General features: G+C 36.2%; 2 long non-coding RNA genes across 2 annotated transcripts; both read right to left on the minus strand.

Moving 5' to 3' along the window:
• Positions 1–106: 106 nt before the first annotated feature.
• LOC306867712 lies at positions 107–3,254 on the minus strand. The gene is made up of 2 exons (XR_013784040.1): positions 3,075–3,254; positions 107–2,956 (listed from the first exon to the last, which is right to left on the minus strand). It is a non-coding gene; the product is annotated as an uncharacterized lncRNA (long non-coding RNA).
• Positions 3,255–5,423: 2,169 nt separating this feature from the next.
• On the minus strand, positions 5,424–6,296 carry LOC306867711. Its single transcript, XR_013784039.1, has 3 exons — positions 6,168–6,296; positions 5,948–6,014; positions 5,424–5,563 (listed from the first exon to the last, which is right to left on the minus strand). It is a non-coding gene; the product is annotated as an uncharacterized lncRNA (long non-coding RNA).
• Between the last annotated feature and the right edge of the window lie 7,635 nt (positions 6,297–13,931).

Raw genomic sequence — 13,931 nt, forward strand, 5'->3', positions numbered from 1 at the left:
TGTGTTGAAATGAAAGTTACCAAGATTCCATTTGTCGATGAGCGCTACTATTTAGGATGGTCCTCGGAGGCTACACCCGAGGTAATTTAAGACTGAGCGATCATCCCCCAACTCATTTGGTTTATTTCAGCAGAATATAATTAACGTTAAACTGTTACATCCAAATTCCCCAACATACTTAAGCAAACATTGATCACATTTTGAATAAGACAAATCTATAATGCAGCAACGCCAAATTATTAGTAACAGAAATGATCAGCCTAACTGACCATATGCACAAAGGGGCCTTTAGAATTTCCTGTGCTAAATCATTTCATTTCAGGTGCTAAATATATACTCTCAGAAACCTCTCCTGCCTCATTCTTTTACGAAACTGAGAAACAAAATAATTGCAACACCATAAATTATGATAGCGGCATTAACATACAGTTTCATGTTATTTAACAACATATAAATTTATATGCAGAGCCTTGTAATCCCAGAAGGATAAATAAACACCAACTGTTTATTTGTATCTAGACTCTAAACAGCATCATAATGGTATTCTTGATAATCAATATTGTTACCTTAATAGCCATGAACACATTTTTTTTATTTTATAACATTTTAAAGCCTTTATTTCTCAACTCAGTGCAGTAAAATTTACTTTTCATTCATGAAGAAATGTGCTAAAAATGTCTCTTGCCAGAAAATGTTAATTTTTTTTTATGAACGTGATATGAAATTACCATTTTTACCAGGAGATGGCAGCAGAGGACCAATCATTGGCTGCAGCTGCTATTTCAACTCCCTAGGTTTTTTCACGTCTTGCTTTTGGATTTATTATAAAATGAATATTATAACAAGTTTTAGTACTTTACTGCACTGAAGTATAAAGTATAGCAAGTGCAAGAAGTCCAAACTTGTCATTTAAAATAAATAAGCCCAGGCAACAGCCTATAATGGTGTATTTGGCTATTTAAATATATAGTTAAATAAAAATGGCATTCAATCATTTGAAATATTTTTTACATTTAATTTAGTAACTACATCGTTTAAGTTTTTTCTTTATCTGTGAGATGCTAAATTCAGCCAACACAGACTTGTTGCTGGTGTAGTTTTGTTACTCTAAATTAACTCTGCATCACTTAATGCACAGCTCTATTTTGACATCGGCTTGTCAGACGTTTATCACTGTCGATCATAGTATTGACTCGTAGCACGATTTAATTAGATGCACTCGTGTAAAAGTTACCCTTGTGTTTGAAATGGTATACGTGGATGATTGGTCCTCTTAAACAAAACTTTTCTTCAAATTATTAATGGATTATTTAGAGAAACAGAGCAAAGGGCACTTCCCTTACGGCACAGCACAGTTGACCGGAAATGACTGAGCTGGCTTATCTAATACCAGGAAATAATCGTGCATATGGTCAATTCATTACTTAGCCGTGAACTCCAAAACTAGGTGGTACCTCCAAGTCTCCACATGCAATAATTAAACACTGTTACTTGCATAAAGTTGAATTAATCTTACATCAGATTTAAGCATTTGTGAAATCTTGACTGTTTACCTCCTGAACTGACATTTTTTAGCACTATTCAGTGCAAACCCTGCCGAGCAGCCAATTTCATTGGTTAAGGTTAGATTAGGTTAGAAGGTTAGGTTAGTATAGGGTTAGGGGTTTGGATTGGCTGAAGCAGTGTGATGAAAATCAGCATTGTGAATGAATGACATGCCCAATGAAATCTTTAGAATCAGCTGTGGGGTGGAGTTTGTGTTGAATTGTTTTGGGAAAACTGTCAGTGGGAGAAAGCCACACTCTCTTTTGGAGTTTCCAGCCCATTTAGAGATCTCCAAGCTGCAGTTATACCCTTCTTGACAATTTGTCGTTCCCAAGTTATATTAAAGATTCATAAAAATGAATGAATCATTCAAGAATAACTGATCACTACAAAATAGACCCCCTCGGGATAATAGTAGGCTTGTGGATTTATTTATCCTGTACATTTTGTTTCTGCTTTCTAAATGCAACATGAAGGATATTAAGCCAAATGAAATTAATTATAAAGACATAAAGACACTTTATAACTGCATGCAATGAATCATTAGGCAAGCATAGGTAAATAGTCAGTTCATCCTTTATAAAGCATTGTCCCAACAGTAAGCAGTTTATAAATACCTTGTTATTGATTTATAAGCATATCTATTACAAAGGAGATTTAAAGGCTTAGTTATCTTCCTAAAAAATACACAAAAACAACACAGAGGGGTACAGAAAATAAAATAAAAATGAAACTGTACACTGTTTGTTTAACTTTTCTGTTTGGAAGATAAATGAGCCTTTAAATCTCCTTTGTAAATGCTTTATAAGGTATAAAACGTCACTTTAGATGAGCTCACAAAAATAGATGGCTGGCAACTACTAAATCATGAATTACAGCAGGAATATGTGTTAATGAAGCATTTATCATGTGTCTAAATAATTAGAGTTATAAATGTACATTTAAATAGTTTATTAATCATTTACTTACACTTTCTAAATGATCTTATGAACCCCTGACAACTAATAAAGCATTAAAATACAATTATTAAACATTATTGATATGATCAATAACAAAACATTTATAGCTGTATTTATAAACTGCTTATTAATGTTGAAACAATGCTTTTTAAAGGATGAATTGAGTATTGACTAATGCTTAACTAATGACTCATATTCTGTTATTCAGTTATAGTGTTACCCATTCTTTTACATTGTGTTGTGAATGAAGCGTTGATGTTATAAACACCGAGGCAGAAGCATCACTCCATTTGTACATGTTTGTCTTAAGATAATTTCATCCTTTAAATTTTTGCCTGTCTGACATGCAAAGGAGATTGAATCCTTGTGTGGTGAGAATATTTTTTGCCGTCCACCCCATTGCAGCTCTATACCCCTTTTATCCATTTCCTCCACCGTCACTATACAGGGCTCTGAAACAAACCCAACATAGAAATGTTACAATAAATATTCATTAATTCATCCACACAACCTACAACTTAAACTGACACATTAAGACATACACAAAAACAGGTAAGTGTCCATACTTACTTAAACATGTAAAATATCCTCTCCATTCACCTTGCACACAGGTCAAGTATGGGTAGCCTTCCATTGTGAATTTATTATAGCACATGTATTCGACTTTCTCCCCATAACTATATTCATTTTTTGCCATTTCTACTGTGTCTGCATTTTCCTGGTGTGGTGGTGGCCCACATTCATTTCTCACTGGAGGCAAAGACATTTTCCTTGATTTTTATTTATTTTAATTAGTATTAACTGTAACTGTAAGCCAGTGTTTCATTAATTAGTCTTAACATTAGCAAGATGCATTTTTATGTTGTTATCTATAAAATGCATTTTCAGTGTAATGTACTATGAGAGGGCTTAAAGGATTAGTTCATTTTTAAAAAAACTTTTGCTGATAATTTACTCACCCCCATGTCATCCAATATGCCCATGCCTTTCTTTCTTCAGTTGAAAAGAAATTAAGGTTTTTGATGAAAACATTTCTCCATATAATGAACTTCATTGGGACCCAAACGGTTCAAGGTCCAAATGACAGTTTCAGTGCAGCTTCAAAGGGCTTTAAACAATACCAGACGATGAATAAGGGTCTTATCTAGCGAAACGATCGGTCATTTCAAAAATAAATAAAAAAGTTTAAGTTTTATAAGCACAAATGCTCGCCTTGCTCTGTTCTGTGATGCGCGTTCATGACGTCACGTAATACGCAATGACGTGAAAGGTCACGGTTGACTTAGGCGGAAGTACCGAGTCAGTGTTTACAAATGTGCGGAAGGAGGACCATATTGTAACATTCTAAATGTTACCTGATTTTTATGATATATTTTTTCTCTAGCTATTGCTTATGAAGACGTACCTGGTTCAAGGGTAATTCCACTAGGAGCCACGTGATGGCACTAGTGCATAGTAGTTGCCGGATATAAGCCTGATTAGCGGCGAGCAAATTAGTTCGTTTGGTAGAGGGAAACCTCATAGTTGACCTAATGCTACCTGCCTACACATTTTAAGTCCTGGTTTGAGAACTCGTAGAGTTTATGCTCAAACGTGGGTATTGACTGACTTGGATAACGACTTGGTTTATTTGTATGCTTTTTGACTGATGTTAGCTATTTTACTTTCTTTTGTAGAAAGGACTTTTCATCTTGTATTCAGCTGATTGTATCACGATTGGACTATACCTCTCTGGTTGCTTACTTCACCGTGTTTATTGTGAGCACCGTGTGATTTCGCCGCACGCTGCCGGGAAGTGGGAAGTATGAATGCTTGTATCTCCACGCTGTAGTGAGGCTACAGCGCGGGTCTTGTTAACGAGGCAACGAACACCATTTGACTATCTTTACTTCTCTCTTATTGGATTATATCATTGCATCGCTTTCAAATAACCTTGTGGATTTATACTCCTCTCATCACCATCATCACTTTAGTTCATCTAAAGTTTGGACATTGATAAGTTTAATTTATTTCATTGACTCATTTACACAGAGAAAAGGACTGCTTGTTTATTCATGTTCTTTATTTCTTATTTTTGATGATAATTATATAAATGTGCACTTGACGGAATAAAATAGGAAAAAAAAAAAAATGTTGTTTGGTGAAGTGGTTTTATCTTTCAGTACCGGTCGAATTTCTGTTGAACCCCCTCAGAGTAACATCTTAAAGACAAAAGGAGGTGTTACAATATACACCTATTCAAATGTCTTTGTGTCAGTTTATCGTTTAAAATGCCCATTTCGTGTGCGTATCCTGGGTGTTTTAATATTAAAAAGCCTACTGACTCGGTACTTCCGCCTACCTCAACCGTGACCTTTTCCACGTAATTGCGTATTACGTGACGTCATGAACGCGCATCACAGAACAGAGCAAGGCGAGCATTTGTGCTTATAAAACTTAAACTTTTTTATTTATTTTTTAAATGACCGATCGTTTCGTTAGATAAGACCCTTATTCATCGTCTGGTATCGTTTAAAGCCCTTTGAAGCTGCACTGAAACTGTCATTTGGACCTTGAACCGTTTGGGTCCCAATGAAGTCCATTTTATGGAGAAATGTTTTCATCAAAAACCTTAATTTCTTTTCGACTGAAGAAAGAAAGACATGGACATCTTGGATGACATGGGGGTGAGTAAATTATCAGCAAACGTTTTTTTAAAAGTGAACTAATCCTTTAAGAAGGTAAGTTGAAACCATGATTTGTAAGAAGTTGGTACTTGGGGTTAACATTTTGTTAAAGCAATTAATACCAACACAATATGAGAAAGCACCTCTAATATTAAAAGAAAAGCACCATTTCATACTGTTTAGTTCATTTAGGCATTTTTCCCTCTGTGGCCTTACTTTCACATTTTGGAAATGAGTTGCTCCATTCTCCATTTGACTGGCAGGTGATTTCTCGTTGTCCTTTTAAAATCAGACCTTGTCCATTACATGAAAGTTTTAATGTGTGCCCAGGCATGACTGAAACCTCAGACTCTATGATCATATTCCCTGTGAGGTTTGCAGCACACGCTGCCTCTAAAGAACAGAAAATTGGTCAATTTAGCTTTATTCTACTTTCAAACCAACCATAATAACGATGATGGTGTGATGTGGGATGCTTATAAACTCATCCAAACATACACCTAAACTTTTGTTATAAAGCGATATCCGTTATAGTCTTACTGCAATAAAGAGCAGTTTATGGAAAGCTGATATTAATCAATAGAGTAAAACTGAGCAGAAATGCTCTGAAGGTGTATGCCATGCTATACTAATAATAAAATCGGTGATAATTTTAGGGTACGTGAGCTTTAATGGGAAACCAGTCACTGTATTCAGACAGGTATTATAAATTATCAGTTGTTTTATTCAAAAGAAATTTCAATGATCTGCATTAGCTAATTTGTTTCATTGTGTTACCTTTTGTTGAGACCTCCATGAACATTAATTGAAGAAAGAGAAATACTTCACAATATTTCATTTTAAGCTGTAAAACATAACACATAGCTCAGTGCAGTTTACAGAGTATCGACTGAATCACCGACCAAATATTTTGTATTTAAATGCTGATTCACTTTCACAAATCAATGCAAAGATTTCTTGAGTATTTAACATAAATTAGTACTGATGAAAAACTTACCTTTTTTGTTTAAATATACCTAAGCAGTAGTGAATTAAGCAGTGATATGAATTTGTGAAGTCTGTGTTGCTGAAAGCAACTGTCCCCTTCTATCCACCCCTCCAAACAGGACTTGATACTAAAAAAAACACAGACGACTTTTGTGCCTGGGTGACCCTGCACTTTGTCCATGTTTGTGTGCTAATGTTAACTGAAGTTATGCAATTTAATCCATTTGATTCCATTGGCAACATATCTGAACAATTTCAGGATTTGAAGCATCTAAAAAGAGTTTATTTATTTTACTTAGACTTGTCAACTAGAAATGATGTGCAAACTGTCTTGAATGTAAACTCATCTGACCAGAGCAGTTTCATTCCAGTTTGACACTCTAAAAGTTGAATTAGTAACTGATTTACATCATAATTGCTTCACTGGACTGTTCAATAAAAACAAAAAAAAAGTTCATTGCACACTGAGTTTTTTCATATTCCCCATCCATATCAAAATGCATGTTACAGATGCGAAAACGCAGAAAATCGAACCTGATCCAAATTTTTTTTTTGACAGACAAAAGTTTCGGAGGCAGTGTGCAAACGTGATTGATACAACGTGAGGTTGTATTTATTTTTTAACGTGCGAAAATTTCGGATGAAAATGTCAGACTCTGTGCAGTGACCTTTTACAGTATCTAGAAAAAATGTAGGGTTAAAAAAGTTAATATTTTCATACATGAATATCTGAAGCCTGTTACATTTAATTTACTTTTTTGCAAGAAATCTGAAACAGACTAATTTAACTGGGAAAAATATTTTATTTTGATTTGTTCCATTTGTTTTTGCTTAGTAGCACAGCTGACGCTTCAGCAATGCTTTCTTCCCATTGTAACACACTCGGGTAAAGTCATCGCTCCATCAATACACTTTTGTATTGGGGCAAAACCTGTTGAAACTTTGCCCCTCTGACACATAAAGGTGATATGGTCATCACATGGTGTGAACATATTTTGTTGTTCAGCCCACTGCAGCTCTTTTTTTTTTTTTTTGTAATTCAAGTTTTTATTGTTTTCATCTGGTACGTGACAATATCACACCAAACAGATTACAGATGTATACAAATACTGCATGTAAGTCCAGAATATATACAGTGGCTGAAATGAACAGTGATAATAAAAATAGATAAATGAAAATAATGAAAAAAGTATATGTGTGTGTGTATATGTGTGTGTGTATATATATATATATATATATATATATATATATATATATATATATATATATATATATATATATATATATATATAAAACTTCAATACTGTTTCTTGCTCACTGGTGTAATCTAAACATGTAAATATAATAAACATTGATACCATGTAAATATAAGTAACTTTGATAGTGTAATGTTTATGTAAAATACTAATACATTAAATATTAATAACTGTGATACATTTACATTTATGCATTTAGCAGACACTTTTATCCAAAGCGACTTACATTGCATTCAAATTACAGTTTCTACATTTTATCAGCTCTTGCTTTCCCTGGGAACAGTGTAATGGTCTTTTTTTTTTAACACTTATGCCACTTGAAGGACTGATAGGTCAGGCTGCTCGCTGGTGACACCAAAGTGTTCTTCTGAGAAAAAAACAAACAAAGGTACAGGGTAAATTAACTATAAAAATCTTGCATACATTATGAACAGTACCATATCCACTATGATTGTGTTTTGTCTTTTTCTGCAAGGCCTAATCATATAGGCATGTTATGTATTATGAATATATCAAGATATGAAAAGGTAATGTAACAATATTAGACTGTGATACATTTACAGTCTACTCCTACCTTATTGTCTCAAGGAGTCTTGCAAACAGGACCACCATCCCACTGACAGGCCCTGGCTTAACTCTCTAGACATACCAATGGGGCATGTTAATATTATTAATCAAAGTTTATTAATTATATATGTAATTCATTAAAGTATTTGATAATTCTCTTACACTTACCATTGTTCAAGGTTTGTGCCAACTCTGCTCCATTTCAGTGCAGTTATGTAAAGGAGGAACAATCTGTGCAGATAATTAAATTGGATTCAGATGCATTTTGAATTACTTTCAGTTGCATTTTAAATTGTTACATTGTAAATTAACATATATTTTGAATTGAATTATAAAGAATGAATAATCTTTATAATATTACAAACACAATACACTGTTCAGTAATATTTAAAAGGATGTCCCTATGCCTTAACCATTTCGGATCTTGTTTTTTTTTTTTTTTTTTTTTTTTTTTTTTTTACTGAACAGCTTCACCATGTTTGCGTTAGAAAACTGCTATATTAAATTAAAACAATCACTTCAAGCTTCAGGGTACAGATAATAAAACATTGAAAATATAAGTATACATTGTCATAATTAAGGTCTAAAAATAGGTACAGTATTTAAAATACTGCAATATAAATTGAAGATGTTCATCACAGCAAACACCTATCAGAGCCAAATGACAGATGCAAACAACCGTGGATTAACTTTCCGGGAGCTCTGTTGTTATTGCTACTATCTCTTAGGGGTCATAAAACTTTGTTAATGGTGTTTAAAGCTAAACTCTACTTAAGTGCTGATCAAATCGGCAGCATTATCCAGTCTTATTAACATTAGCTAGATTTGCTATAAGACGATAGCACAATACTCACCCTAATCAGAATCAGAATAAGCTTTTATTTCCAGGTATGTTTAAACATACAAGGAATTTGTTTGAGACAGAAGCTTCCACAGTGCAACAGAATTACAGTGACAGAACAAAAAACACAGATAATAAAAAAAAGAATGAAAAACTAGAACAAGTACATAAAGAATAACAATATACAAGTTGACAATTGTATGTACAGGTATATAACAATAGACAGTTCAGGTTCAGGCACAGGTATATTATGTGCAAATTGAAATGTAGACTAAGTATGTGTGTTAGATAAATAAGTATATAAGTGTATAAATAGTGTGTGTTCCACAATTATTGTCAGGTGTTCATGAGATGGATTGCTTGAGGGAAGAAACTGTTCCTGTGTCTGGTCGTTCTGGTTCTCAGAGCTCTGTAGCGTCGACCAGACGGCAACAGTTCAAAGAGTGAGTGTGCTGGGTGTGAGGGGTCCAGAGTGCTTTTGCCAGCCCTTTTGCTCACTCTGGATGAGTACAGTTCTTGGAGAGTGGGGAGGGTCATACCAATGATTCGCTCAGCAGTACGGACTACCCTCTGTAGTCTTCTGAGGTCAGATTTGGTAGCTGAGCTGAACCATACAGTTATTGAAGTGCAGAGGATGCATTCAAAGATGTCGGGAGTAGAACTGTTTCAGCAGCTCCTGTGGCAGGCTGAATTTCCTCAGCTGGCGAAGAAAGTACAACATCTGCTGGGCCTTTTTAACAATGGAGTCTATGTGAATGTCCCACTTCAGGTCCTGGGAGATGGTGGTGCCCAGGAACCTGAATGACTCCACTGTCGTTACAGTGCTGTTCATGATGGTGAGTGGGTTTCTCCTGAAGTCCATGATCATCTCCACAGTTTTGAGCGTGTTGCGCTCCAGGTTGTTGAGACTGCACCAGACAGCCAGCTCCTTAACCTCCTGTCTGTAAGCAGACTCATCACCGTCCTGGATAAGGCCGATCAGTGTGGTGTGGTCTGCAAACTTCAGGAGCTTGACAGAGGGGTCTTTAAATGTGCAGTCGTTGGTGTAGAGGGAGAAGAGCAGTGGGGATAGAACACAGCCCTGAGGAGCTCCAGTGCTGATCGTACGGGTGCTGGATGAGTATTTTCCCAGCCTCACTAGCTGCTGCCTGTCTGTCAGGAAGCTGCTGATCCACTGACAGACGGAGGTGGGCACGGAGAGCTGAGTTAGTTTGGGCAGGAGGAGGTTTGGAATGATAGTGTTCAAGGCCGAGCTGAAGCCCACAAACAGGATCCTCACATAAGTCCCTGGTCTGTTTAGATGTTGCAGAACATAATGCAGTCACATGTTGACTGCATAGTCCACAGACCTGTTTAGTCTGTAGGCAAACTGAAGAGGATCCAGTAAGGGTTCAGTAATGTTCTTCAGGTGGGCCAGCACCAGTTTTTCAAAAGACTTCATGACCACAGACATTAGAGCCACAAGCCTGTAGTCATTTAGTCCTGTAATTTTGGATTTCTTTGGGATGGGGATGATGGTGGCGCGTTTGAAGCAAGAAGGGACTTCACACAGCTCCAGTGATCTGTTGAAGATCTGTGTGAAGATGGGGTCGAAGGTTTAATGCATGTTCGGTCTTTTACTTGCGCTTCTGAATTTATCTGGATTTAGTTTCAAGTTTAGTCTAGCTCTATGTTCAATCTGACTCCAATTTCACATGATCATTAAATTTAGGCAATATTCCTAATTAAAAACTGATCACTGATATTGATTGTATATTAATTTAGATTTGATTATTCTGGAAATCCCATACTTTCAATTATTCGTTCATTAGCGACATAGTGTAGCTTAGCAATTCATTAGGCCAACTCCTGCAAATAACAAAAAGTGTGTTTTTCCTATAATCATGAAAACTGTAAATTGTTAAGTCAGTGACAGACAGAAATCAGAAGATCCCTAATGATGAGCCCCCGCTTCATTCATTGGTACTTAAGTATGATCTGTCCTGGACGCAGATTTGTGGAAACACTAGACTAAATCTCCAATCTACTTGAAAAAAATGGTTTCAGAAGAGATCAGAATAAATCAAATAACAATTTATTATTAGTCAGGTAAAGTTGTATCATGCCAATTACATAATGAAAATTATCAGAAACCAATTTAGAAATAAGAAAATACATAAAATCAGTTGTTCAAAGATGAATTTAAGGGTAAAATATAGTGGTTAGAGAGTCAGACTCGTAATCCAAAGGTTGCGGGTTCGAGTCTCAGGCTGGCAAGGATTGTAGGTGGGGGGAGTGAATGTCCAGCGCTCTCTCCACCCTCAATACCACGACCGAGGTGTCCTTGAGCAAGGCACCAAACCCCCAACTGCTCCCCGGGCGCCGCAGCATAAATGGCTGCCCACTGCTCCGGGTGTGTGTTCACTGCTGTGTGTGTGCACTTTGGATGGGTTAAATGCAGAGCACAAATTCCGAGTATGAGTCACCATACTTGGTCGTATGTCACGTCACTTTCACTTTCACTACGGGCTGATCTGGCTACAGAATTGCAATGACTGATTTGCAAATTTCCCTTAAATACTACCAGAACAAAAGAATTACCAGAACACAGATTGCATCTTTGTATGGGGAATGAGAAGCCTCTGTAGGAGCTGCTCTCGTGCCCCAAATGGTCACACCTGGTGTAGAGCAATGTTTATCAGATTTTGAAAGGAGAACGCCCACAACAGAAGTACAGAATTCACTTAAGTTTTCAATATTTCTCACAATATAAGTGACTACTGTGAAATTGAGACCAGTTTACCAATCGCAGACCTTTAAAATGATACCAAACATGAAAGGGAAAAAACAACATTAATATAACAAAATATAACACTTGTGGCATATGGATATTCTTGCTTTTTGGGGAAGAAGAGTGAGGGAGGAGAGGCAGAAAGGGCAGGGGGAAGAAGGGAGAGGAAGGGGGTCGTACATGATCAAGGAGATAAGTTTGGTCAGGGTGGTGTTGTTTGTTCTCTTTGGAAATCTTTTGTTGTCTTTGGAGATCTCTTCTCCAGATTAGTTTTATGGTTTTATTGCATGGCATCTGTCTTTGCGAGAGTTCCTGAGTTTTGACCTCAGAATTAATTTTATAAGGAAATAAATTCACTCCTTGCAGGGGTTGCTGGAGGTGTTAGTGGTTGTGTGGAGAGGTGTTCAGAGCGGGTGTGGGGTATTTTTCCAAACCTGCAGTAGAACTCATTCAGGTCTGCCAGTTGTTGATTCTTCACAGTGCTGGGGGATGATGTCCTGTAGTTGGTGATCTCTTTCAGGCCTTTCCACACTGATGCTCAGTCACTGGAAGAGAATTGAATACTTATTTTTTCAGAATAATTCCTCTTTGTCACTCTGATCTCCTTTTCCAGTGTGTATTTGGCCTGTTACAAGACTTTGTCTGAGTTCGTCTAAGCTGTCTGAGTTTTGCAGCGAACCACGGTTTGTCGTTGTTGTTGGTTAAATGAGTCCTGGGGGCTGTTCCATAAAAGACGCTAAGAAAAGCGGGGATTAAAGTCCAAAACCTGACTTGAAATAACCTAACAAATCAATTGGGACTAAAGCGGTTCCATAAACGACAATTCAAGTTCACGCAATCTGACTAATGCTATCCAGGTTCAGTGAGTCAGGATAATGTGACGTACACGCTTATTCTGAAGCAGCCCTTAATGTCGATCATGGATCAAATCGATCCACCATAGCAAACAGCGAATATTTGTGCTGTTTAACGCATTTGAAACATTGTGTTTTCCTCAGTGCATAACTGATACGTCACAGGTATATTTTTTACATCTGTAAATGTCAGAAAGCCATGCAAATATATCCATTTAGCTGTCAGGAGTGGGCGGGGCTTATGCGAGAGAACGAGCGCTGCGGCGCGCATGCGCGCTACACAGACGGAGCAGAATAGAATACTAGCGCAAGAATTCTGAATAAAATATACATTCTGCTAAAATATTTGTTGTTGGACATTAAATGTGACACATAGAATTTTACTACATATAAGTGTATTTTTATGATAGCAGCAACTGTTAATCACTAGCTCAAATGAGTTAAATGTGTGTTCCTCTTATCAGTTAAAATGTACTCTGATTTCTATTATAAATTTGCATTTTTAATTAAGTGATCTTAACTTTTGTGTTTTTATGCTTTAATGCTTTAAAGAGACATTTTAGATTGTAATGTTTTAATGTTCTAATAACCATAAAAGGTACAGCTGTCATATATTCAGAGAGAAAGGCTGCATGGCTAGAAACTTCTGATCAACTGCATGCACAAGTAGCAACTATGTTAAAATGTCATTCGCCTACATTTTGGGCACAATACATTAAATACAGTTGGTTGTAGCCTATTTTTTATTTATTTGATTATTTAAGGTGTATTTTCTGTATACTTTTATTTTTGGACCGTTAATAAATTAAACTGACTGTATGTGAGAGAGTCAGTGGTAATATCGATGCGTTCCTATTGGTCAGAGTTAGAGGAGCTCAGCTTAGCCTGACAGTTAGCCTGCTCCGGACCAGGTTAGTTTGCCAGCATAAGTTGCCGGGGTAACTGAGTTTGAACTTTTTTAAGTTTGATTTATGAAACCGAATCTACCAAAAATAAGCCTGACTAACCGAAATAAGCCTGGCTTATACTCTAATCTTGGTTTATGGAACAGCCCCCTGGTAATGCATGTTGGCGCGCTGCCCATGAGTCTATACTGGTGCCGAATCCGACGTGTCATTTTCATTTTTGTTTTCCACCAGGACACACATTTTTTTTTTCATGACATATTCATAAATGGAAAAATTAATCTTTAAAGTGAATTTTACTGCACAACTATAGAGCATAACTGTCTTTATCACCTTTTTCACCCTTGATGAGTTTGCATCCCTGGTTATACATTTTTAATTTGGCTGTTCAATGAGTAAAATACATGCACTGACTTGCAGTATATAGAAAAAAAAGTAGGGTTAATATAATTTTCATACTTTCACATCTAAAAATTTTATATTTAGTACTTCTTTAGTTTTTTGTTTGTTTGCTTTTTTCTTTTTCTTGCAAGAAATCCAAAACAGACAAATTGATTTGGGATAAAATGGTTTATTTTGAT

This window comes from Barbus barbus, assembly GCF_936440315.1.
Source record: "Barbus barbus genome assembly, chromosome: 49".
NCBI classification, from domain to species: Eukaryota; Metazoa; Chordata; class Actinopteri; order Cypriniformes; family Cyprinidae; genus Barbus; species Barbus barbus.